Genomic DNA, 24342 nt, shown 5'->3' with positions numbered 1-24342 from the left:
AGGCCATACCTGGAGTGCTGTGTCCAGTTCTGGGCTCCTCAGGACAAGAGGGACATGGAGCTCCTGGAGGGGATCTGTGGGATTTGCAGGCAATTCCCACAAGGGAAGAGATGAGAATCTTGACTCCATGTTTCAGAAGGCTGATTTATTATACCATGATATATATTATATTAAAAATGCTGTATTAAAACTATACTAAAAGAATAGAGAGAAAGGGTTCATCAGAAGGCTGGAAAGGAATAGAATGAAATGAATAATAAAGGTTTGTGATCTTTGAGAGTTTGACTCAGCTGGATCTTTGGTTATTAAGCAGAAACAGCTCACATGGACCAATCAAAGAAGCACCTGCTGCATTCCACAGCAGATAGTTGTTGTTTACTTTTCTTTCCTGAGGCTTCTCAGGAGAAAAAAAATCCTAGCAAAGGATTTTCATAAAAATGTCATGGTGACAGGGATCCAGTGAGGGATTTGGGGATGGTGAGGGACTGGAGCATCTCTCAGGAGGAAAGGCTGATGGAGCTGGGGCTGCTCAGCCCTGAGGAGGGCCCTCATCCCTGTCTGTCCCTGCCTCCAGGGAGGGCTCAGAGCATGGACTGTGAGGCCCAGCAACGGTGGGACAAGAGGAATGGGCAGAACTGATGCCCAGGTTCCACCTGAACACGAGCAAGAACTTCCACCCTGTGGACTGTGCAGACCAGGACTGCCCAGGGAGGTCATCTCCCTCACTGGAGAGCTTCCAGAACCATCTGCACACACTGCTGGTCATCCCAGGATGACCCTGCCTGGGTAGGGAGGTGGCACCAGATGCCCACATGGTGGCATTCTGGCATTCTGGGCAGACTGGCAGCAGATGTTCTCCAAAACGTTGCTTCCCTGATGCAGGAGGGACACTGCAGCCTCTCCTGAAGGGGTAGAGAGGGTAGAACAGGGAAAAGCTAACTTGTAGAGAGGGCAACAAAAAGCCACATTCAATTAAAAAAACCCACAAAACCAAAAACAATCAACCACCAAAAATAACCCCTAAAACAAACAAACATGCTCCCAAAACAAAAAACCCAAACAAAAAAAACCAAAAACCTGTTCCAAAACAAAGAAAAAGCTGTATTTGCTGCTGGGGTCTGACCACTCAGATTAGCACACAAATAAATTGAGACATTTCATTAATAGGGGTTAATGAGAAACCACTAATTGGGATTTTATTACACATACAATATTAGAGATTTTCAGAACAAGAAATGAACCTGACTTGAATTACAAGGCACAAATGAACACAGATTGCATGAGCACAACTGTACAACACTACCAGAGGAAATTCATCACACCAAGTAAATTAGAGATAATTGAGCTCTCTTAGTCACCCCCTCTACAACAACAAGATCCAAATTCAGTAAAAAACTTTTAGGAAATATAACTTTTATAGCTACATAGCAACTTTTACTCTTTTCAACGCTCACTAGACAGAAAATTATCTTCACCACACACCACTAAGGTCAGTTATGCAAGCCTGGGCCTATTTCATTTATTAAAAGCCTAAGTGAGATGTGCTCTTGAGCAAGCATTAGAAACAGAAGTAGGAATTCAAAAGGCTTTATTTATGCTTCTATTTCACTGTATGAAAAATAGAGATATTTTACAAGAGAAAGCAATTTTAATAGCAATTCCTCTTATCAATTTTAACATGTTTTCAGTAATTGTATTTTGAAAAAAAAAACCTAGACTTATAAGGAAAGTGAATGCAGACAATTTAAGCAGTTTAATGCCTATTGATGTGGAAACAGTCGTGCATTTGTTCAACAAACTCCTCCTACAGAACTGCAAAGAAGTAAAGCTCCCAAGTTTATTGAATTACAAATCTAACAGTTCCATAAAAACAGAAAATATGTATAATTTCAGTGAATTACTGCCTCAAATTCAACAGCAGAATTTCAACAGACATTTGGTAAAACCGCAGTGTGGCTTTGCAAATCTCTCTAAGCACACTGGGATCAAAAAACCCATATTAATTAACAGAAGTAGTTAAATACCTTATTTATCTTAAGTTTTCTACCTTTGGTCACATTTTTCTCTTTCTCTTATTTGGTAGTTATCATTACTCAGGCACGTTTGCTTTTTGGGATTTTTTTTCTTTTTGTATGAATGGTGGGTTGCTTTGTTTTTTTTTTTTTTTTTTTTTTTTTTTTTTTTTTTTTTTTTTTTTTTATTTGGTGTTTTTTTAACGTGGTGTAAATCACACTAATCCTCTACTCAACTTAGTCAAGGTTCTACAGAAGGGTAACAACATTGCCCTGTCTCCAGACAGCTACACAACTTCCATTCCTTGACCACTTCAGATACCTGAGAATTGGCACAGTCACCACACAATCACACCTCTGGTAAACAGCCATTTTTATTAAATAAAACCACATTTCTATTAGTAACTCAGCAGAAGTTCTAAAAGAAAACCATGCTCATCAAGCACTTTCATCAGAATACACCAGCTCACAACTACACCCTTCCCAAGTCTGCTGAGAGAGAAAAATGAACTTCTGCCAAAGCCATTGTCACCTGGGAAAGGATTAGAAATCTTTCTTTTAGCAACCTGAGAGGAGAAAGCAGCTGAAATGTTGGTGCACCCACCTGTCTCTCAGTTGTGACTGTGGCACCCATTCAGGCACATCCTGTATTTCAAGCTGCCCCTCCCAACAGATCCTATTTTGCAAGAAATAAGCGCCGAGACTGAAATTTATAAAAAATAATTATTTTATAAATGAACAGTCATCACTAAGGCTTTAATCACTGGCCTTCTTAAAGCCATTGTGAGGATTTAATTGAATAATCTTGGTGGTCCACTGATAGAGCATATGCAAATACGTGCAGCAGACCCCAGAGGATAATTAATTGAAGCTTACACCATGTGTGGGCCTGCATTCATCTCAGACAAAAGACTACAAACTCTATTAAAAATATTCATTGCCTGTGACGTGAAGTTCAAGCCCAGAGACACACAGGGTACAAAGTGTGGCACTGAACTGGAACGCTGAACGTGTCACTTGTCATCCCCAAGGTCCCAGGGCACAGCTGAGCCTCGCTGAGCTCTCCTTTCTTTCAGTTCATTTGGGTGCAGCTTCAGGAGCTGATCATCTCAGGAAAATAGTAATATTATTGCCTTAGAAGAACAGCAGCAAGCTGTTCTACGAGTCTCCAAAAGATTAAAAAGTCAGCAACAAATCAAATTGGTTTGGGATTTGACATCACAAGCAGATCAGAAATTATCCCAGGATTTTCTCGGAACCCTCACATCCTTTAAAACAGACCCTACACTGTTTTCTTGAAACATCCACACCTAATGTTCCTTTGCTCCTACATCAGAACTAACAATCCTGCAGCAGATAGAATGTATTTTAATTTAGAGGTGTGGACACCAATCAGGCTCGTGGGGGAACTCTGAGAACTGATCTAACTGGAGAGAGGACACATATCCCCTCTTTTATTTCATTTTAAAGTCATCACTGCCAATTATTCATCTTGTTAACTTCAAGTACTTATAGAAAGTAGGCAGGCATCAACTGCTTTTGAGGAAAAAAAAAATACTGCTTTTCAGGAAAAGCATCCTTATATTAACCACAGAAAACCACCAAAGAGTATCATACTTTGATGTGGTGCTCTCACAACTTCAAACACCAACACAAATCCTTATCAGGCAGAGAGTGTCAGCCCAGACGGACCCACCTTCTGATCTACAGTTTGACTCGGATTGTCAGAGTCAAGTGAGTGGCTGCATTAATTGTTGGTGCTAATAGGTGTCAGCAATTAGCAAAACCAGCCCTGAATTCCATGCTTAATGCTATTAATCTGCAGCATCAACTCCTCGCTTTGATGTGTGTGATTGGAGAGCAGTGGACACCCCCGGTTTTATGTGACAAGAAAAGGGCTGAGAAATGTGACACAGAAACAGGCAGAGCCAAATTCCACCTGAAACTGCAGGCTGGTGCCCTCCCCTCTGTTACCAGCCCCAAAATGGAACGCTGGGAGCATCTCCCCAAGAGCATCCCGTGCTGCACCCAAAGCTGCACAGACAGGAGGTGGTTCTGCCCCTCTGCTCTGCTCTGCCACCAAGCTGGTCAGAGGGATGGAGCTCCCGCCCCATGAGGAAAGGCTGGGAGAATTGGGATTGCCCAGCCTGGAAAAGAGAAGGTGTTAGGTGACCCAGACGAGGCTTCCAGCACCTGAAGGGAACCTAGATGGAGACAGACTGTTTCCAAGGGTTTGGAGAGTAGGTTTGGATTGGATATTAGGAAGGAATTCCTCCTTGTGAGGGTGGTGAGGCTCTGGCACAGGTTGCCCAGAGAAGATGTGGCTGCCCCATGCCTGGAAATGTCCAAGGCCAGTTCTAATGGAGCTCTGCCTCTGCTGGAAGGCGTCTCTGCCCATGGCATGGGGCTGGAATTAGATGATCTTTAAGGATCTTCCAACCCAAACCGTTCTGTGATTTTTATGGTTCTACAGTCCAGAAGCACTGGTCTTCAAGAAAATATCCCAAGGTCAGGCAACAGTCAGATTCATACCAACAAATGCAAAAAACTCAAATAACAAACCCTCTTTCAAATACAGCTTTAGTTTGCTTTCTCTTGAGCTGCTATTATATGCATTATCAGAACTGGCAGGATCCTCCTTCTGCTAGTTCAGAATACAGAGGAAAAAAGTTAGTTACATTATAGTAGTGTTAATCAAATGGTGCTAATACTCCAGATTCCTAGCTGTGCAGAATTCTTTCACATCACTCAAACATCTTCCCCCAAAATTATCTCAAAAATGCAAACTTAGTTAAAAAAAAATCCTAAAGAAAAGCAGTTAAAAGGATGCTCCCCTATATAAAATATCCACAATAAAAGTTATTTTGAGAAAATAAATTGATTTTTAGAACCAGTCTACCTAACAAATAGCAAAAAAAGCAAGTCAACCTGAATACACAAAAAGATTAAATCCAATTTCCTTAAGTAGTGTTTTATTTCTTTCCATCTCAATGCCAAGGTTCTTATAAAATAAATGAAAAACACAATTTAGACAGATGGTTGAAGAGGCAGCAACACCAATACTCACTATCAGGTAAGGAAGCAGAGCAGATGAAGAGTAACACTTTCTCTCTAATTAAAGTAATCTGGCCTTTTTAAATTAAGAACAAAAATCTGGAAAATGGGTAAACACAAACTAATTATTTAAAGTGCTATCATAAATACACTACAATAAAAAAATTAAAAAAAAACAGATTTGCTTTTTAGAATGTGCTTCTTGCCAGGTGTTTTAAAAGGTGACTTGGCCAAAGTAAGTACCACAAGAAAAACAGCATTTGGGTAGCAGGAGATATCATAATTTAATTTACCAGACGAGATTTTAGAACCCCATCTGATCAAGAGTTTACGTCTGCCACCCACTGCTTATATGCAGACTGTCAATCACTTTGATGCCTGTTGGTCTCATATAATCAAACTGTTGGCTCTAGAAGTCCAGAAATTTCCATTTGACAAAAAGTATTTCTTGGCTGTCTCCCCTTGTATTTTCACATCTTCGATTTCAACACCTACACAGACTGATCTGCATTATCCTTTTACTTCATGAATGCAGAGGAACAACTACACTTTATTTACCAAGTGAACTGTCAGCACATTTGACAGCTCTGCAGGAAAAATACCCAGCAAAAAACATTATAATTCAGTAGTCCCCGAGTTCTACATCTCACAGCTGGATCCTGATCTCACAACACAACAGAAATAACAATTAATATTTATTAAAGACTTTTGCTGACCCAGCAACACATTCTGCTTCAGCAAATGGCATGCCAGGTTGTTCCTTCCAAGGTTAAATTGCAGCAGCAGAGAAAACTACAGGACAACACCTCTTGAACAGACATGATGCCCCCAATGACCTTCCATTAAATTCAGACCTCAGTGACAGCCAGGATCTGGGAGCTGCTTTTCTTTCTCAGGTGTTTTTTTCAAGCTCAGGCTACAGCAAAGTGACATGGAACTGGCTTTTTTGGCAACAGCTGACTATTGTGTAAGAACATCCTCAGCCTCAAGCAGGCAAAAATGATTTTTTTAATGTGTTTTAAGTGTTTTGAATGTGAGAGCAGTTCATCTGTACCCAGCATTTCTAAGAGTGTAACCATGTGGTAATGAAAAATATCCTGGTGAAGACTCAGTTCATTGAGAAATTCCTTATGGGAAGTGAAAATCAGTTTATTTCATTTGTGTCAGAGCAAGGGGTCAGGGACAGAAGAACACTGGGATCACACTCAACATCAGTCATTTCATGTGATTTTAAAATGGCCAAGAAAACCCCAGAGAAAAAAACCCTCTGTATTGGGTGGGAACATTATTTTTTACAGACTTCTTTAGGAACTTGTTTAAGTTTTTCTTCTGTTGAATCTGGCTTTGGAAACACTTTTAAAGGACTAGTAAAATCCTATCCAAAGCAGTCAAATTAACTGCTGTTTACCATATGGAGTATTACTCAATTCTCCTTTTACCAGCAGAAAACATGAACATAAGGAAGAGATTTGCAAGGCAGGGAATATTCCTATGAAACCCAGAAGTGAAAACTCCTTCCCCCACTTTTTTTATTTCTGGATTACACATTGTATCAGGAAAGCAGATTTTAGGCTACATTTCAAGACTGTAAAACAGAGGATTTGTAAAGAAATATGTTTTTACAGTATCTCTCACCTTATATCCTCTTTGCAGAATCAGCAACTTCAGAGATGTTCCAGATCTATAAAGCAACTATGCTATGCAGAATTTTTACAGCTCTCCAGATACTCAGTACAGTCCTACTTGTTATGTACCTTCTGATATTCAATTGTTTCTGAATGGTTTTCTTCTGGCATGCCAAATCTCCTTACATTTTTTGTGGGGATCCAGCCTCCCTATTGTGTACTCTCCTTCCTAACTCCAAAGCTTGGCAAGTTTGGTTTTGGTTTTTTTTTTTTTATTTATGGCCAGCAGGTTTGGAGTAGCACAATACTTCAGAACTGGCACAAAGAGGGAAAACACCCAACAACCTATGGCGTTCCTGGCTGAAAATACCAGTTTTTATTTGTTTCTTTGCTTTAAATCCAGATTCTTGGTGCCCACTGGAGCTCCAGGCACCACAGAGCTCACGGAACAGGAATCACAGACTGTGTCTAACTCTTCATCAGCCTGGTTTTGTGCATCCTGCTCTGATGAAGGTGGCCATGAAACCTCTAGAACAGGCTATTGGCAAGAGCTGTATGGACAACAATGTTACTCTTCAATGGTGGGCATCACAATAAGAGTCCCTTGAAGACACAGCCTTTGAAAGTATTTTTGAATATTATTCTCCTCATATGCAATTTGGATTTCAAAAGCAATGAATTTTAACAGCAGAAGCTGGGAGAGGGGAAAAAAAAAAAATCAGTTCACCAGGAATTTCTCATTCCATGTGAAGAATGGGGCTAAAGTATGTTTTACATGTTGAAAACAAACTGTCACTTGAAGAACTCCTCCATGGAGTAGGAATTTCGGGAGTTTGGCCATGCTGGTGCCTTGGGCTGGGAGGTTTCTCCATGCCTGCTGTTTATAGGGTGTGCTAACACCCAACACACTCCTGATCCATGCCTGCCTCAGGCAGAGACTCTGAGGATGCTCTGCCAATGACAAGTCAGCAAAAAACATCTGCCATGGTCTCCTCCCTCCTCATGCCTTCTTCCTGGAGATAATTAAGGCAAAACCACCCAAAAACCAAACCATTCAGCCTACTTCATCCATTTTAAAGGAACAGAAAATGCACAAGCCAAAATACAACTTGGTCAAACAACTTCAGATGAAATTTATCTTCACTTTCGTTTGGAGAGTTCCGACCCTGAGAAATGACTGGCATTGCCTCATAACTGAAGTTTTTAATGATTTAATGCCAAGCTAAAAGCTTGATTTCGTAGTATGCTGTTATAAAAGCAAACATGGTCTTCACAAAATAAGCGTTTTGCAAAAAAAGAACATTCTAGAAAGTGAAAACAGATCAATGTATGAGGCAAATTTAAAAAAATGTTAAGTTCAAGCAATGAATTCATCAGCTTCCCCAAAAACAAGTGTGAACAAGCAATAGTGCCTTGCCATGAATGTTGTTCATATTTTTTCCTCATTAGGCAGAAGGTATTTCGAGGTAGAGAATTTGTTCCATGATCATGGCTCTGAACTACAGGTGATCAGAAATTTGTCCCTTCCTCTCTCCACCTCCCAAAATAAACACCACACTTATAGCTTTTGAATTTTTTTTTTTCTCTGCTTGACAGCTTTCACTCGTTTACTGCCAAAAAAATTTGTTCCTATGGCTAGGTAAGGGAATCTGCAGATGACACTGAATGTTCACACCTGGTGTTCCAGTAGGGATCACATTATTTAGATAAAACAGGAGTTTCAATAGCAGAAGAACCACATGTAACCCCCTTTCACCAGTAAAATAGGCAGACTGATACACCTGGCTCAATTTAGAGGCAAAGCCAGAAGGTTCTTTCAGTCACGTAGCTCAGTGACACAAAGCTTTAAATACATCAATAAATTCCTCTTCTAGCTTATGTTAGGCAGCCACACATTTAAATGAAGATATATTTTAAGATTTAAAAAAACCCTTGCTTATGTTTAAACAATATCCTTTTCTCCTAAAAAAAACCAACCAAAAAAACCCCAAAAACCGAATCTCAAAAACCAATAACCCAAATCCTGCAAGAAAATGGGAAACTTATGAGCTAGAATGGGCTGGAAAAAGCAACTGGAAAATTCCAGCTATCACCACACCAACTGTGGCTCCATTCAGCTAACCAAGAAAGCCAGAGAGTTTCATATTAGCAGCCATGATCAAGCTATGCAGTAAGCATTTCTAGACCTATACTTAAGTAAAGGTCCCTCATTCCATTCTCTTTTCTTTTCTGGAAAGAATTTAAGCACATTATTATGTGCTTAACTGATTAACTTAAATGTATAGCTGCATGGTTTTTTTTTTTTTTTTGCTAAAGAAAAGCAGCAAATTAGAAGTTTATGTACAATCCTAAATTCCTGTCAACAGAACAGCACAAAAGCTATTTGTGCCATTCAATCTGTACAATTCCAAACCTAAAATGCTACCAGCACTTCATGTTTGTGCATAGCCTCTGTATTTATTTCCATCTAATAGTACATTCAATAAACCAAAAAGCACAGCACACTTTAAACATCTTTGAAGACAGTTTGATATAACTGCCTATAAAAAACTATTATGGCTAAGCCCAAATCACACTAAAAAAAAAAACCCAAAACAAACCAGTAATAAAACTTGCATTAAAATTTAACTTATCAAGCTTTAAGAGAAGTAAAAAAAAGGCACCAACTTGGTAAGATAAGCATCTCACTAAAATGAAACATTAAAATTTATCTAAATTCAACATTAGAATTTATTTGGGAACTACAATGACACAGAAAATAGTTTTTCTATTCACGACAACAGAATTTAAAAAGCTTTTCCCAGAGCTCATTGTTTTTAGTTCTGGGTTGGGAGCCAAACCACCTACATGAAGAGTCAGAGCTACAAAGGAACTTCAACGCTACCAGTCATCTTCCAAATCACGTAAATCATAAATATTACATCAATTCTGCATCTGCAATACATCACCACCACACCACTGTACCACAAGAATTGCCAATTGCTGCATTAATGAAATTACCCTAAGCACAGGTCTCTGGAAGCTGATGTATTACATCCACCCACAGCTCTGATTCAGACCATCCAAATCCAGTCTGGAATTATTTCCTGATGAAAATCAATACCTAACTTTTACTGAGATGAGCTGCAGTATTCCCCAGAATCTTCAAACAGACGAATAAGACTTTTTTTTTTGGCATGTATTCATCCATCAAGACTTGTCATCCTTAAAGGAACACCAGAAGAAACCAAAACCAAAGTGACACAGCAAAACCCTGGGCTTGCCTTGCTAAATGCCTCTCTGGAGATAACTGTGCTGTAATTTTCTAGCTGTAAAAAATAAAAACCTCAAAACTGGAATCTGACACGATTTCCAAGTGTCACAGGACTGCAGCACTTTTACAATTAGACTTTTAACTGCCAGGGAGGAGAAAAGAAGACATGCATTTTATATTTCTCCTACGAAGAGAAAACAGTTAGCATGAAGTGGAAACTGAAGTGGTTTTCAGTTATTTAAATCCTAAGCTACCACCAGATACTGCTTTGTGGGTTGGCTGGTTTTTTTTTTTTTCCTGAAATAATTTTTATGCTGACAGATTTTGCAGCTCATTACAGGACATCCCAACAGAAATAAAGACCCAGCTTTGCAGGTGATACACACACAGATATACACACTGACTGGAAATGTACCTGGCTTTCTGTTTTGTGCCCTCCACAATCACCTACAACCTCCAAAATCACATTTGAAACCTGGCATCCAGTAATATGAGCTGTGTGTTAACATCAGGTACCTTACAAGTGTCTGTGTGGAAAGCACTTCCCATCCAGCACTGGAGGCTAATTAAAAAAAGCTCAAATTCCTGCTACATTCAATCCCTAGGACGTGATTTAGCAGACAAGCAAGTCTAAATAAAAATCTTGGAAGTTAGACACAGTTACAGTAATAAACACAACCTCTACCCACAATTAGTTTTTTACTTAAAATTTTAACTTGAACTCTAACAAAGTTGTATTCTGCTTTGCATATTTTGTCAGTTATTGAATGCTGGATTAAAAAAAAAAAATCTTAAAAAGAGCATTTTTTTCCGAAGTGGGAGGAAATGCTTTATGTCTTAGGAAAAAAACAATCATTAAAATGTATAAGAATTACTCACCAGTCTCCAGAGACAGGAATTCTTTAGCATAACCTGACACACAAACAGGAAAGCACACGTAAGGAGGTGAGGGACGACCCTTTTCTGCTGGAAGCTGTTTCCCAGTGAGTACTGCACAGCCCTGACCCAGAGGAAAAGCAACTTAGCTGTCAGGATTGCTAGGCTCTGAGAAAGCTGATCCCGGAGTGATGTCACTTATTCCTGAAATGCTCCTGCAGCTCCAAACTATTGACTCTCTCCTACCAATAAAATCTCATCCTCCAGATGATGGGAAACAAAACGTTTAACTACAGGATTGAGTTTCAGCAGGAGATAATAGCAGAGATTTTAACAGCGTATCTCCAGCTTAGACAAACTATTACAGTCAGAAAAAAAGTGGAAAAAAAAAAACCCCAAAACACAAAAGAAGCCACAGATGTTATCTAAATACGCTCTTCTAATTATCTCTAACCTGCAAAGATTTTCTTTCTGGCAGCAACAGTCAGAAAACCCTCCATGAGATGAAGGGGAAGAGCAAAGACTGGCACCACAGCACTGGGCATCTCTCTACAAAGCCCCAGCTAATTCAGCTGAGAAGCTCTTGGCCTGGCAGAGTGGCCCTCAGACAGGTCACTCTTCTCCCTTTTTTGACTTTTCTGCCCCAAGGTTTGCCCCACAATGAAAGCTCAACCCTCAGGATTTTGCCCAACTCCACTGGGAAACATTTTTTTTGGATGGAAAGGAAAAAAAATTAATAATGGGCAAAAAACCCTAATGCCTGCTAAAACCAGGAACTTCTAATACTGAATTTGATGTATCCAAACTGCTAATGCACCAAGTGAAGCCATAAACACTGTGAAGAACACCAGAGAAAGGAAAGAAATAATCACAACAGGTACTTCAGAAAATTTCTATACTGGACAGAAAAACCAGGGACTAATACTCTACTTTAGAAACATAAAGCAAGAAGGAGATGAAGAACATCAATAAATTATTTGGTGCATAAAATTCACTTTTGCAGTAGTAAAAAGCAGAGTTGCCCTTGAAGGGATGTCTGGAGTCTTCTACAAAACCCCAAATTTCAGACTAGAGTGCAGAGATCTTTCATACTAAAATCCTAAGCATCAGAGATTATCTTCATGAATATTTTCAAATTATTGTCACACACATCTTTAAATATGACAGCCCACAGATTTCCAACAGTCCTGAGCCAACACCATCCTAAATTAGAGCTGGTTAGCAACCAACAGGGGCACTGTGTGGGCAAGCACCACCTTCAGTCAACTGCACTGAGGGCAGTGCCAGCCTTTCTGTCACAGAAGGCATGGATTTTTGTACATTTATTAGTGAAAATATGTGAGCTATAGAGAGACAAGTCTTGCAGGAAAAAAAAATCAAATTCACAAGATAAATCGCTGCTTTAAAAAAAAAATGATCCCACACGTGCAAGATGAGAAATTCTAAGGAATGCATTAAGTAACCAACTAGAGGGAGCAGAGAAGACTTCAAAGCAAAGAAATGGCAAGTCAAGTGAGAAGAACAGAAAACATTCCTCTGATAGGAATGGGGAAAACACCCCAAAAGTGGCAGGCAACCAGAAAAAGGCTTCAAATGGGGATTGAAACCTGAGTTATCCCTCAATTTTCAGTGTGAGCAGCATCAAGAGCAGAAGCTGGGGGGCAGAATGAACTACAAATAAACGCAGGGTACAAGCTGCCATGGGGGCCAGGAAGGAACTGGTTAAAGAGAAGCAGCCAAGTGCTCAACCAGTGCCCAGGACACTCCTGCCAGGAGCCTGTTCAGAGCTAATGGGTGAGATCATCAAACCCTCCTGTGTCAGAAAAAGGCTGGCTCCAGAATGCACAAGTGCTAAACCCTGAAGGCAAGTGACCTATTTTGAAACAATTTCACCTGTCACACTTAGAATAGCAAAAATCTGGAGTGGAAAACCTGTGAAATGCTGTTTTCCGAAAAAGTATGGAATGTGAGACTTGAGCCAAGTATTAACAATGCAGAAATTAGCAGGAAAATATAAGTGTTTTACCATCAGTCTATGGTAATGCGAAGCCATGCACTGTATTTCAAAATGTGACTGGATGGATTGATAAATTCAAGCTCTATTAATCTGATATTTATTTTAAATTAATTTTTTTCAGACCTAAATAAATAGAAATTACCATAGGTGGACTAAAATTGTGGGATTCAAAATTGTGGTATTGTACAGGTATATACATATTATACAGGTATATACAGGTATTATACATATTATAGTATATGTGTTAAGAGAATTTTAGAGACTGTGCCTCCTTTTCTTGCTTGGCACATTTAATTTACAACACTGATCCAGTGCTTGAAATGAAGTTAGCAATCTTCTCCTCCTCTTTTTGACAGCACATGGTAAGTTTTACAGAGGTAATTAATCTCCTGTTAGTTCTGTGGCGTTAAAGCCTCTCTTTGTAAGAGCTGTGCTATTTCCAGAAGAATCTAAATTTCATTAATAGCCTCCAGCCCCGAGCTCAGTGTTCGGATTTGATGAAGCACTAGCACATGACATTGGAAGACAAAGATCTACCAGTTCTGAGAGACACAAGTTTACCAGAATGTAAGGGCTGATTTTGAAAGAGAAAATCTTAATTTTTAATTACACAGAATTTCTGGTTTTGTCCAGTTTTGCATTTCATTTAAAAATTAGCTATTTCTGAAGGCCTTCAAACTGGGATTGCAGTCAGTGCTGAAGCACCATAATTTTCAACAGGGCTTAACTTCCTAAAAATACAAGACAGCTAAAACTAATCCTAACAGTCTAAATCAGAGTAGGACAACAGGACACATTTTGTCACTGTTGAACTAGAGAGTTATGGACTGTTCCACTTAACATAATTTGCTATTTTCAAGAAGAAAAATTTTCTTTTTTTCAGCCAAACCAATACAAAGACAAAACAACATAACTGAGCACAAGGAGCAGGGGAACATAAAATTCCTCTGGGCACATATGTACAGGCAACCACAGGGCAATCTTACCTGTATTTTCCACAGAATTTAGGGGTTTATGTTCATGTCTAAGTTACTAAGACCTTTACTAAGTTATTTTACTAAGGTTTTTAGACATTTGATTTAGGGAACATGCTTCTGATTAGTTCAAGAGGCTGCCTTATGGACAGTCAGTACAAAAGCTATAATATGCAAAAACCTTAGGTCAAAAAGATGTCACATGGAAGTGAAGCCCATGCAGAAATGTCAGATGAACAAGACTCCTGATGGCCATCAAGCTGAACCTCATGCTCAGAGGTAAATCCAATGCCAGATCAGATTGCAAAGGCCCTTGTCCAGCTGAGTCTCAAAAATCTTCAAGAAAGACTTGGTATCATTCTCTGCTCAAGAGGCTTGGGTTTTTTATTACTATTTTTATTTTAATCTGTTAGCATGTGCTTTATTGCAGGTTATGACCATTGCTCTTTTTACAGTTCTGAAGAGAGTGTGTCTCATTTATGAAGCCCATGTAGCTAATGAAGGCTGCAGTTAAGTCCCTGCTTTTGTCATCTCTTCAGGCTGAATACATTAATCTCCTTCAGCTTCTTGAGCAGAGAATAATTCCAAGGTTTTTTGAAGATTTTTGAGACTCAACTGGACAAGGGCCTTTCCAATCTGATGTGGCACTGGATTTACCTCTGAGCATGAGGCTGAACGATGACCACCAACACTCCTGTTCATCTGACATTTCTGCATGAGCCTCACTCCTGTGTGAGCAACTGATCAGTGACAAAACAGTTCCACCCCACCAGCAACTCCAGGGAAGACTGCCTTCAAACAGCCACTGATTTGAAACTTCAAACCATTGATGCAGTCAATTCCTCACCGTTCATCCCATCCACACCCCACACTCACACACAAAGGTACCACACGAAGATACATCAGAAACCTTGCTGAATTTATGTGATTTCCACTGTTTTCCCCCCCAGCTGCAGAGGCAGTCACTGTAGGAGCTAGCCAGGCTGGTCAGGCAATTTTTCCTTGATATATCTCTGCTGGCTTATCCAGTTACCTTCCAGTCTTTCACTTGCCTAGGAACAGTTTAAATGAGAACCTGCTCTTTAATTTCTCAGGGAAAGAGGTGAAGCTGGCCAGTGTTTAATTCCCTGGATTCTCTTTCTTGACTTTTTTTTTTTTTTAACACAGCAATGTTTGTCTATTTGCAGCCATCAGGGTTATCCATGTTGATAAAAATCACTCTCGTGGTGACATCTGTCAGCTCACTCAGCACCCTCAGCTGTTTATGCTCCTAGAATGAGAATCCAGGGCTGTTTCAAGCATCAGTCAAAAATAATTTTAAAGTGAACGACGTATTAAAAAAACCAGAAAAACAAAAAGCAACCTAGGAGGGGGTAAGGGCCTTAAGGCAGCCTGTATGTGTCAAAACAAACAAAAAAAAAAAAAAGAGGTGGAACAACAAATGACCCCATAGGAAACACATCACTAGTCCAGGTTGCTGGAATGCTCCAGGATCTGCCGGGAGCTGCCACCTGGTATTTCTGCTGTACCCACAACCCTGCTGTAAATCCCTCTACTGAGAGCACTGAGGTGTCACCCAAACATTTCTTTAAGCTTGTCTGCTTAGTTTAAGCTCTGTACACCACGAGCAAAAGGGATAATGAATTTGAAAGCAGGAATTTCGACTGCTTGCTGTCGACAGTACAGACAGAACAAGTTTTCCCAAAGGGAAAGCCCAACCTTGGCTTGCAACTGGAATGCCTTGTTCTGTCCCAAACATCAAAGACGTCAAAGACACGAAATGGAAAGTGCATGCAGCATGAACATTACCAGTCCAGCAACCTCAGCAGGCAAGGCAAGCCCTCAACAGCCCACGGGGCATTTTCCCCAATTACATGACACACAAAGACACTGACAGAGAACCTTAAATGAGCTTGGGAATAGCCAGGCAGCATTCAGAGTTGCAGTCTTTCTAGAATAACATGTTTATAGTTTATTTACAGCCTTTGATTTTATGCGTTGAAAGTGAAAAGAAGCAAAGTGAATGTTTCCTCCTTCCCAATGCTTTCAGAGGAAGGGAACAGCACTTTTAGATTTACTGCTGAAAGACCCAAGATTAAAGCAAATGTCTGGTTAAAGAATGCATTCATTTTACTAACACATATACACTTCTACAGCATCTTTTATTAAAGCAAACTGCACTCTCATGCTGCAGGAGCTGAAACAAAAATGTTTCAGGGAATTTTAGCTCAGTGCTGAAGCAAACACCAGTCAGAACCTACTCTTCACTCAGTCACAGAAAGGTCTGGGTTGGAAGGGACTTGAAAGATCCTCTGGTTCCAACCCCCGGTCATGAGCAGGGACTCCTTCCATGATCCCAGGGTGCTCCCAGCCCTGTCCAACCTGGCCTTGGGCACTTTCAGGGATGAAGAATGCACAGCTTCTCTGGGCACCCTGTGCCAGGGCCTCACCAGCAATAATTTCTTCTAATACCCAACGAAACCTGCCTTTTTCAGTTTAAAACCACTGCCCTCACCCTGTCACACTCTGCCCGTGTAAGTTCCTCTCCCTCCTTTTTCTGAGCCCCTTTAGCTCCTTCCCTTGCTTTTCTAAAATGCACTTCATGTTTAACCCAGGATGCAACTCTTCAAAAAACAGCAATCAGGAAACCTGGTGAGAGATTTTATTCACTGGAAAACAGATTTTCAAGCACGTGCCGGACATGAAGGACCCACAGTCTCCCACAACTCAGCATTAAGACCTGAACCTTCCGAGATGGAAGACGGACACTTATTCCATTCCCTGAAGCCTGTGACAGTCTTCTGCTCCCCCCAGTGGCAAAAACCCAAATATAATCCACAAGGAGGCCACTGAAGCAGCATCATACACTCACACAGTACTGCTCAGAGGTTCTTCAAAATTTCCAGTATGCAAAGGATTTTTGTTCTACAAAAAATAAACAGCCTAAATCAACATTTACCTTGATTTGGGAAAAAAGAAAAAAGTTTTTGGAATTGATAAAGTAGTTGGTAATGAAAACATTTAAAATTAATCTATAATCCTAAAGTTGACAGCAATTTTCCTGGATTATGACAAACAAACAAAAAATTTAAAATATTTTTGATACAAGTATTAGTAGCGATCTTCTGTTTGAACAAAAGTCACAGGAAGCTGCTGCCACTAAGACATCACTTGCCTACTCTGATCAGCCTTCTAATGTTTTCTCTTAAGCTTCAAGAAGTTTTAAAAAGTGAGCACAATAAGAATACTATTTCCTGAAAGATGAAACAAATGACTATGTAAAAAATAATTCTGACAGTGTAATTTGAGGATATATATCTTACATCTTCTATATTCAAAGACTGACTGATAAATGGCGTTACTTGAAATATTTTTTGGTTTATATTAGTGGCACCTGTGATTCCTTACCTTCAGTAAGGAATGATAAGAATAGAGCACCAGGGATGTTTTTTATTTCATGCACTTGCTCCAGCAGAGCCACAGCTGGCACTGCAGGAGGGCTGCAGCCACCACTGAATGGCACTGCTGCCACCACCCTGACCCACAGGGGGTCAGACCCTATTCTGACTCTGTCAGTGGGTTCTTGCTTTTTTTATGTTTGATTGTTTGTACTATTACATTTGTATTTTTAATTTTCCTACTGAAGAACTGTTATTCCTATTGCCATATCTTTGCCTGAGAGCCCCTCAATTTCAAAATCACAATTATTTGGAGGGAGGGGGTTTACATTTTCCATTTCAAGGGAGGCTCCTGCCTTCCTTAGCAGACACCTGGCTTTTCAAACCAAGACACGTTGATACCAGCATTACCACAAGCTGCACTGAAGCCAGCAAGGCAAGGTTTGCCCAAGGATCTTTCATTACATCCACGGACAGCGCTGGAAATGGGTGACCCCAAAGAGCCATTGCCCAAACTTAAAGGCAGCATCTGCTCTTTGAGTCAGGAGAGCTGAAACCCACCTTGCTGAGCTGAAATTAGGTGTGCTCATCACAACAACGAGGAGAAAAGGAGTTTTAGACTCCAGTAAAGGGGAGCAAGACTTGTTCATTTCATTCTGTATTATTCCTCCTTTTTTCCTCTCCCTAAAAAGGAAGGTGCTAAATCGGTGGGATTGGCTGAAGTGGTCCAGAGAATTACGTGCTTTAAAACCACTGAGTTCATGAGTTTTTAAGACCTAACAGCTTCTAAATTTCATTTCCATGCTTGTCTGTCAAATGTATTTTGCAGACTTTCCCTGAGGATTAAGAGGACAATGTGACAAGCAGCTTTCTAAGGATTTCTCTCCACTGTCTTTTAATGATTTTGCAAATGTTCATACCAGTGCTTAGCTTCACTGGCATGGTTTCTGTAAGCATATCCCAGTCAGGTTAGGTCAGTCATTTTGATATCTCAAAAATAATCAGAATATCAAATATTCACTACTTGAGCTTGACAAGACACATTTCCCCCAATAATTACAACAAGACTCACATTACAAACAGTTCAGCTCTTTGCAGAATGAATTCTGATGATCCACATCTATTGGACACTGCCTGTCAGAAAACATGAATTCAGTGTTTGGACAGAATCAGAATTACTGATAACCATCCCCAGTGTCATGAAGGACTTCTTACACTCTGAAAAAACATCTGGTTAGAGGTTATAAGCTTCTCTATTCTACACATCAGGGTTTCTAACATAGATGACATGCCAAAGTTATTGATAAATAACTTTAAACCTGTAAATTACAATTTCTGCCTCTAGAGCAAGGACTGTGATGTCAACAAAATCAGCATATGAAGCTATTGTCTTCAACCAATTTTTTTTCTAGATAAAGAGAAGCAGGGTCTCACTGATTATTATTCCTTATTACTGTAATTCTTTAATTTAAAAGGTTTCTTCTATTTTCATTCAATACGAGAAGGCTGCAGAGAGGTGGAAGTGCATTCACCAGTCACAGTGTGTACATTTTTATCAGTAAGAATGCTACTGGTGTGTGCATGAGGTGCCCCAAGTTAAAAGTAAAGAAAGTGTAGGCAATTTGCAGACACTGAAATGATTTTCAGTGAAAAAGGGTCCACTGCTTCAGTGTTCACATTGTAAATTTGAACACTGCCACAGGAATATCAGAGCTTTGCAGGGAACCAGCTGGAAAACATTTTAAAACTATTGAAAGTATTTTTCTTCTAATACTTTTCAAGGAAACGGCTGTGCCATTTTCATTTAATCTTTTATATAAAACTATGGAGGTAACAAGAGACAAAAAAAATTGAGCCTGGGAAGCTCAAGAGCTTTCTGGATCAGAAAGTCTGGAAGTGTTAGAGGAACTACAACATGGTTGTGGTTAGTGTAAAGCAGGGACTAAACTTATGTACAGGTATGGGCACACCCCATGCACTCACATGACCCTGACATTTCTGAGCTTCTCTGCTTTTGGCTGCTGGGCTATTGCTTTTCCACATGGTTCTCTGACTTTGTTCCAGCTTTACACAGGTGCAGCAGAAGCTTTCATAAAGTTTTGGGTGAAAATGGAGAAGGGGAATGCAGTCAGAGATTCTCAACATCACTTCAGAAAATGTTGTCAGAAAATGACACATTACCACTCTACTAGACATGTCACTATAACATGAAATGAAGAAATTAAATAAATCTAATTCTGTTGAAGTCCCACACTGATTAATACATCTAATAGTCCTGTCTTAACAAAATTGAAACTGTTCTTACTTGGTTTCAACACAGACAAGGTAATGAAATAAAAAACTGCATCCAGTGGATGAAATTATCAATCTGAATCTGTCCTGTGAGTGTGAATCATTACAGGACACAATGAGACAAGAACATCTTGCTGCTCTGGGCCCTAAGAAGACAAATTTAGGACCTTAAACTTCCTATTACAGGGCAATACCACGGTAAGATACCAGAACAGAATTTCTAAATGGAATAATGCAAAGCTGGTAGCTAAGATATTGAAACCAATCCAGCTTCATGTGCAAGAAGTTTCTCTGGGGCTATTTGGCTTTTCTTCCCATGGGGCCAGGTGCAGCTTTGCACTGACATGCACTTGAGGCATTTGACTGACAGTCATCATCAAGCTAATTGCATCAGGGATGTGCCCTTTGGCTTCACCTGGCTTCCTCTGTCATCCTGGTTAAGTACGTCTCAGTTTGAATTCCCAATTTGTATTATCATGATATAAAATACTCCCCATCATTAAAAGAGATAAATACAACTGAAGCACCAGCTAAATACAACAGGTAAATACAACAGCTTAATGCTAAGTAAACCCATGTTTCCACTCCCAATTTGTACTACCATGATATAAAAGACTCCCCACCATTAAAACAGATAAATACAACTACACAGCTAAATACAACAGGCAAATAAAATACAACAGCTTAATGCTGAGTAAACCTGTTTCCACTCCCTATTTGTACTACCATGATATAAAATACTCACCATTAAAACAGCTAAATACAACTAAAACAACAGCTAAATACAACTACAACAACAACTAAATACAACACCTTAATGTTAAATAAACCTCTGTTTCCATTCCAAATTTGTACTGTCATGATATAAAATACTCCTCCACCATTAAAACAGATAAATACATCTATCTACAGTCTATACAACTACATCTATCTACATCTATACAACTGAAGCAACAGGTAATTACAACAGCTTAATGCTAACTAAACCTCGTTTCCACTCCCAATTTGTACTATCATGATATAAAATACTCCCCACCATTAAAACAGATAAATACAACTAAACAGCTAAATACAACTAAAACAACAGCTAAATACAACTGAAGCAACAGCTAAATACAACAACTTAATGTTAAATAAACCTCTGTTTCCATTCCAAATTTGTACTGTCATGATATAAAATACTCCCCACCATTAAAACAGATAAATACAACTACACAGCTAAATATAACTGAAGCAACAGGTAAATACAACAGCTTAATGCTAACTAAACCTCGTTTCCACTCCCAATTTGTACTATCATGATATAAAATACTCCTCACCATTAAAACAGATAAATACAACTAAACAGCTAAATACAACTAAAATAACAGGTAAACACACCAACTTAATGCTAACTAAACCTCTGTTTCCATTCCCAATTTGTACTGCCATGATATAAAATACTCCTCACCATTAAAACAGATAAATACAATTAAACAGCTAAATACAACTAAAGCAACAGTTAAATACAACAACTTAATGTTAAGTAAGCCTCAGTTTCCATTCCCAATTTGCACTGTCATGATATAAAATACTCCCCACCATTAAAAAATGCAACAGCTAAATGCAACAGGGAGATACTAATGCTGCAGTGGAAGGTTGTGGGGAACATTCCCAACCTATTTCTGATCATTTAGGCAGCTGGAAATTCAGTTCAGCTGCTCCTGCAGGAAGCACATCACAGCCAGAACCACACTTGGAGACACTTTCAGAGGCAGCAATAAAGAACTTATTTTGACAGCCTCAGTTTGAGGGCTACTAAGGATATCTGTCTTGTCTTGGCTCATGGAGAGAACAAATGCACTGGGCAGAGTGGGCTGAAGCAGATGGCATTACCAAAAGTGGCCTTGTTTAAGTCATGCCTTCCCTTCTCTGCCATGACAACCTTGATGGCTTGGGCTATTTTCTCCAGGAGGAAAAAAAAAATCATCCTATTTCTCAGAACAGTAAAAAATTCTAACACAGATTTCCCAGGCAAGATACCAATGTCTCATATCAGACAAATTTCTATTGAGTAAAATTGTTAAAACTTGTATGGATATCCTTGTATTGTTAAAACTTGTATAATTTAGAGAAATATTTTTTTTTCTTTTTGTTTTTCCCCTTTTCTGTGCTCTTGGGGTGGGGATGGAAATTCTGATCTACAAAAAGAAATTATTTCCCATCTTTTAGGAAATTTAAAGTTCTAAAAAATTTCTCTGCACAAAATCATTTGCTAAATTTTGATTGGCAGATATTCCCAATAAATACCTATTCACTGTTGAATTGCAATGATCTAGTGCATTCGTGGCAAATATCTGCCAAAATTCACAGGACTGTATTTAATACACATTTTAAACCTCAGTGTACTGAAAAAGAAGACAATTTTTAGCTCATTCAGCAAGGACTCAGCCAGCTAATTATTCCCACTCTCTTGGTACAAAAAAAAAAAAAAAAAAAAGGCCAAAATCTTTTAAAAATAACACAATCCCAAATATTTACATTTTTCACTTTAACAGACCCATTTCTCAACTTATACCAGACACATATAGAAAGAACTAATAATGCCTTCTTTACTTTTCCATAAAATCTCAGACTCAATTATACATGGCTGACTTTAGAGCCAATTATTTTAAACGAGAACTGGTGTACATTTTCTTTTTCACTGGATAAGTAAATTTAGCTCACGCTTGTGAAACATAGCTCCACTCCTTCCTCCACTTCATAAAAAAAAAAAAAATCCACAAAAACTAATAAATGGCAGTATCAGATTGTAGCAAACTGTCTAAAATAGGTCAATATCTGATGCAGAACGCTGACAAGGTTTTTAGACACAACCTTCAGCCTAAAATTGTCACAGGCTCTCCATCCTCTCCATCTGGCACACCAACTGAGTATGTGCAATTGTCAGCAGTAGTAAAATCTCTTATTTAGAACACAGTGTGAATGGAAAAAGGCCGAGCCTTCACTGTCCAGAAGATTTTAATAATTCAAAACACAGCTGGCAGGCAGCTAAAGTGATACAAAGGTTATACACAAAGCTTCCCCTTCTCACCACATCCTTAACTCCTTTTTTCCCCCTATAAAAACAATTACATTTATGAACATTCAGCAAAAAGTTTATTCAAACATTATTTCAGCAGTGGTGCTCCCTCAAAAGGTCTAAAGCCACAACCACATTCTCACTGCTCTCCTGGTGAAACAGTGCCACAGAAGTCAGTGACTTCTTACTGATGTGTAAAAAAAAATAAATTATTTTTTCATGCTCTTCAAAAAATAACTCAACAGGTTGAATTACATGCCTTACATTTTCAGTCGCATGAGTGAGTTCCTCAAGTTCCTTCCAGAGACCTCCAGTTTCTAAAAATCAGAACACCTACATGCCACAATCCTAGAAACTTAAACCTTTCACCCTGCTATGTTATTGCCAATTACAATATATTGATCCACAATAAAATATAAGAAAATTCTGACATGTCTAAAATGACTGAATAATAACATTCCTTAGCATGGGAAACTATCACTTTATTCAATTTCAGTCCTCCATTCTGTGCCATTTAAATGCATTTTGAATAATCTTGTTCAGCCAGCAGCCCTTACACACATTCACCTCCCTCTCTGCATGTTCTCTGTGTATGTATATATGTATATATTTATGGACATATACCTCTAGAAATATAAAGAAACCAGCAAAACTAGCACAGAGTAAAACAGCAGCAAAACAAATGGCAATATATTGTCAAGTTTTCTGAGTTCTCAAAATAACATCTTTATGCTCTTTTTTTCTGTTTTTCCACAAGCCAAAGTTCCACAAGAACTTTGGGTTCTCATGACCCAAAGTGGACCTGAATGTTCAATAAAATTGGAGAAGCTCTGCAGAAGAGACAGTATCTTACCTACAAAATTCAGCTAACCTTTGTAACAATCATGTAAGAGTTTAGCTTTTTGGAAAACTAACCAGAGTCAGCACTTACTTCAAAGGAAAGAATAAATATTATCCTGAAGAGTAAAATAGACACGATCAAGGTTATAAAAATAGCTTGTGATGTTTAACACTTGCAAATTTCTGCTTTCCCTTAGACTAAAAACTGTTCTTTTACAAAACCTGTGAAATACAACTTCCTGAGAGGTCTGAAGTTTTCTAGGACTGCTGTTTGTCCAGAAATTGCCCTATGGTAAATCTGTGTAGCTTCACATTCTCCTCCAGATCTCTGTGAGACACAGCTCAAGGCACCACCACTATCACACAACATGTTCCAGCTATGAGTGAAAACTCATTATTAGAAATAACTAATAATTAAAAATAATAGTTAATATTAGAAATAACTAATAATGCTTTGAAAGTAATGCTTTGAAGTTAGTGTAACAAGTAAACGTTGGTTCTTTTATGGTTGGTTTTTTTTTGTTGAGGTTAGGATTGAAAGTTTTTTAGATGATATTTTGTGTTTAGACTTAAATGTTTGTTTTTAAATCTATGCTATAGTGTCACAAGCACTGAGTTTTGTAGTATTTTACTAACAAGTTACAAGGAATGAACATTCATTTGTTACAGAAGTTACAAAATGGTTAACTGTCTTTTTTTATGAGGTCTTTTAAGGCTAAACTATCTAATTAAGATATGACAAATTATTTTTGTTTTTAAATTAATAACTAATAATTCAAAGTCAGCAATGCAGACTTTTTTTGTTCAATTATAAAATACTACGTAAACTTATGAAGAAGAAGGTGTGGAAGAAGGACTAGCTTCTGCTTTCAAACTTTTATCTTGTTTTATATGTATTACCATATTCTAAAACCCCAAACTCTAAGATTTTTACTTTGTG

General features: G+C 38.7%; 1 protein-coding gene across 22 annotated transcripts in view; it reads right to left on the bottom strand.

Moving 5' to 3' along the window:
* The window catches only part of PLEKHA5 (pleckstrin homology domain containing A5), a 164741-nt gene that overhangs the window by 77867 nt on the left and 62532 nt on the right, over positions 1-24342 (bottom strand). The window contains exon 1 of one of the 22 annotated variants that reach the window (XM_038155347.1): positions 10824-14375. The exons of the other annotated variants lie outside the window; for them this stretch is intronic. The gene's annotated coding sequence lies outside the window, so the exon portion shown is untranslated. Of the gene's footprint in view, positions 1-10823; positions 14376-24342 lie in introns of those variants that run through there. 22 annotated transcript variants of the gene reach the window in all.

Source organism: Motacilla alba, chromosome 1A (assembly GCF_015832195.1).
Source record: "Motacilla alba alba isolate MOTALB_02 chromosome 1A, Motacilla_alba_V1.0_pri, whole genome shotgun sequence".
Lineage (NCBI taxonomy): Eukaryota > Metazoa > Chordata > Aves > Passeriformes > Motacillidae > Motacilla > Motacilla alba.
Note: the sequence above shows the minus strand (reverse complement) of the source record. Positions and strands in the feature narration are given on the sequence as shown.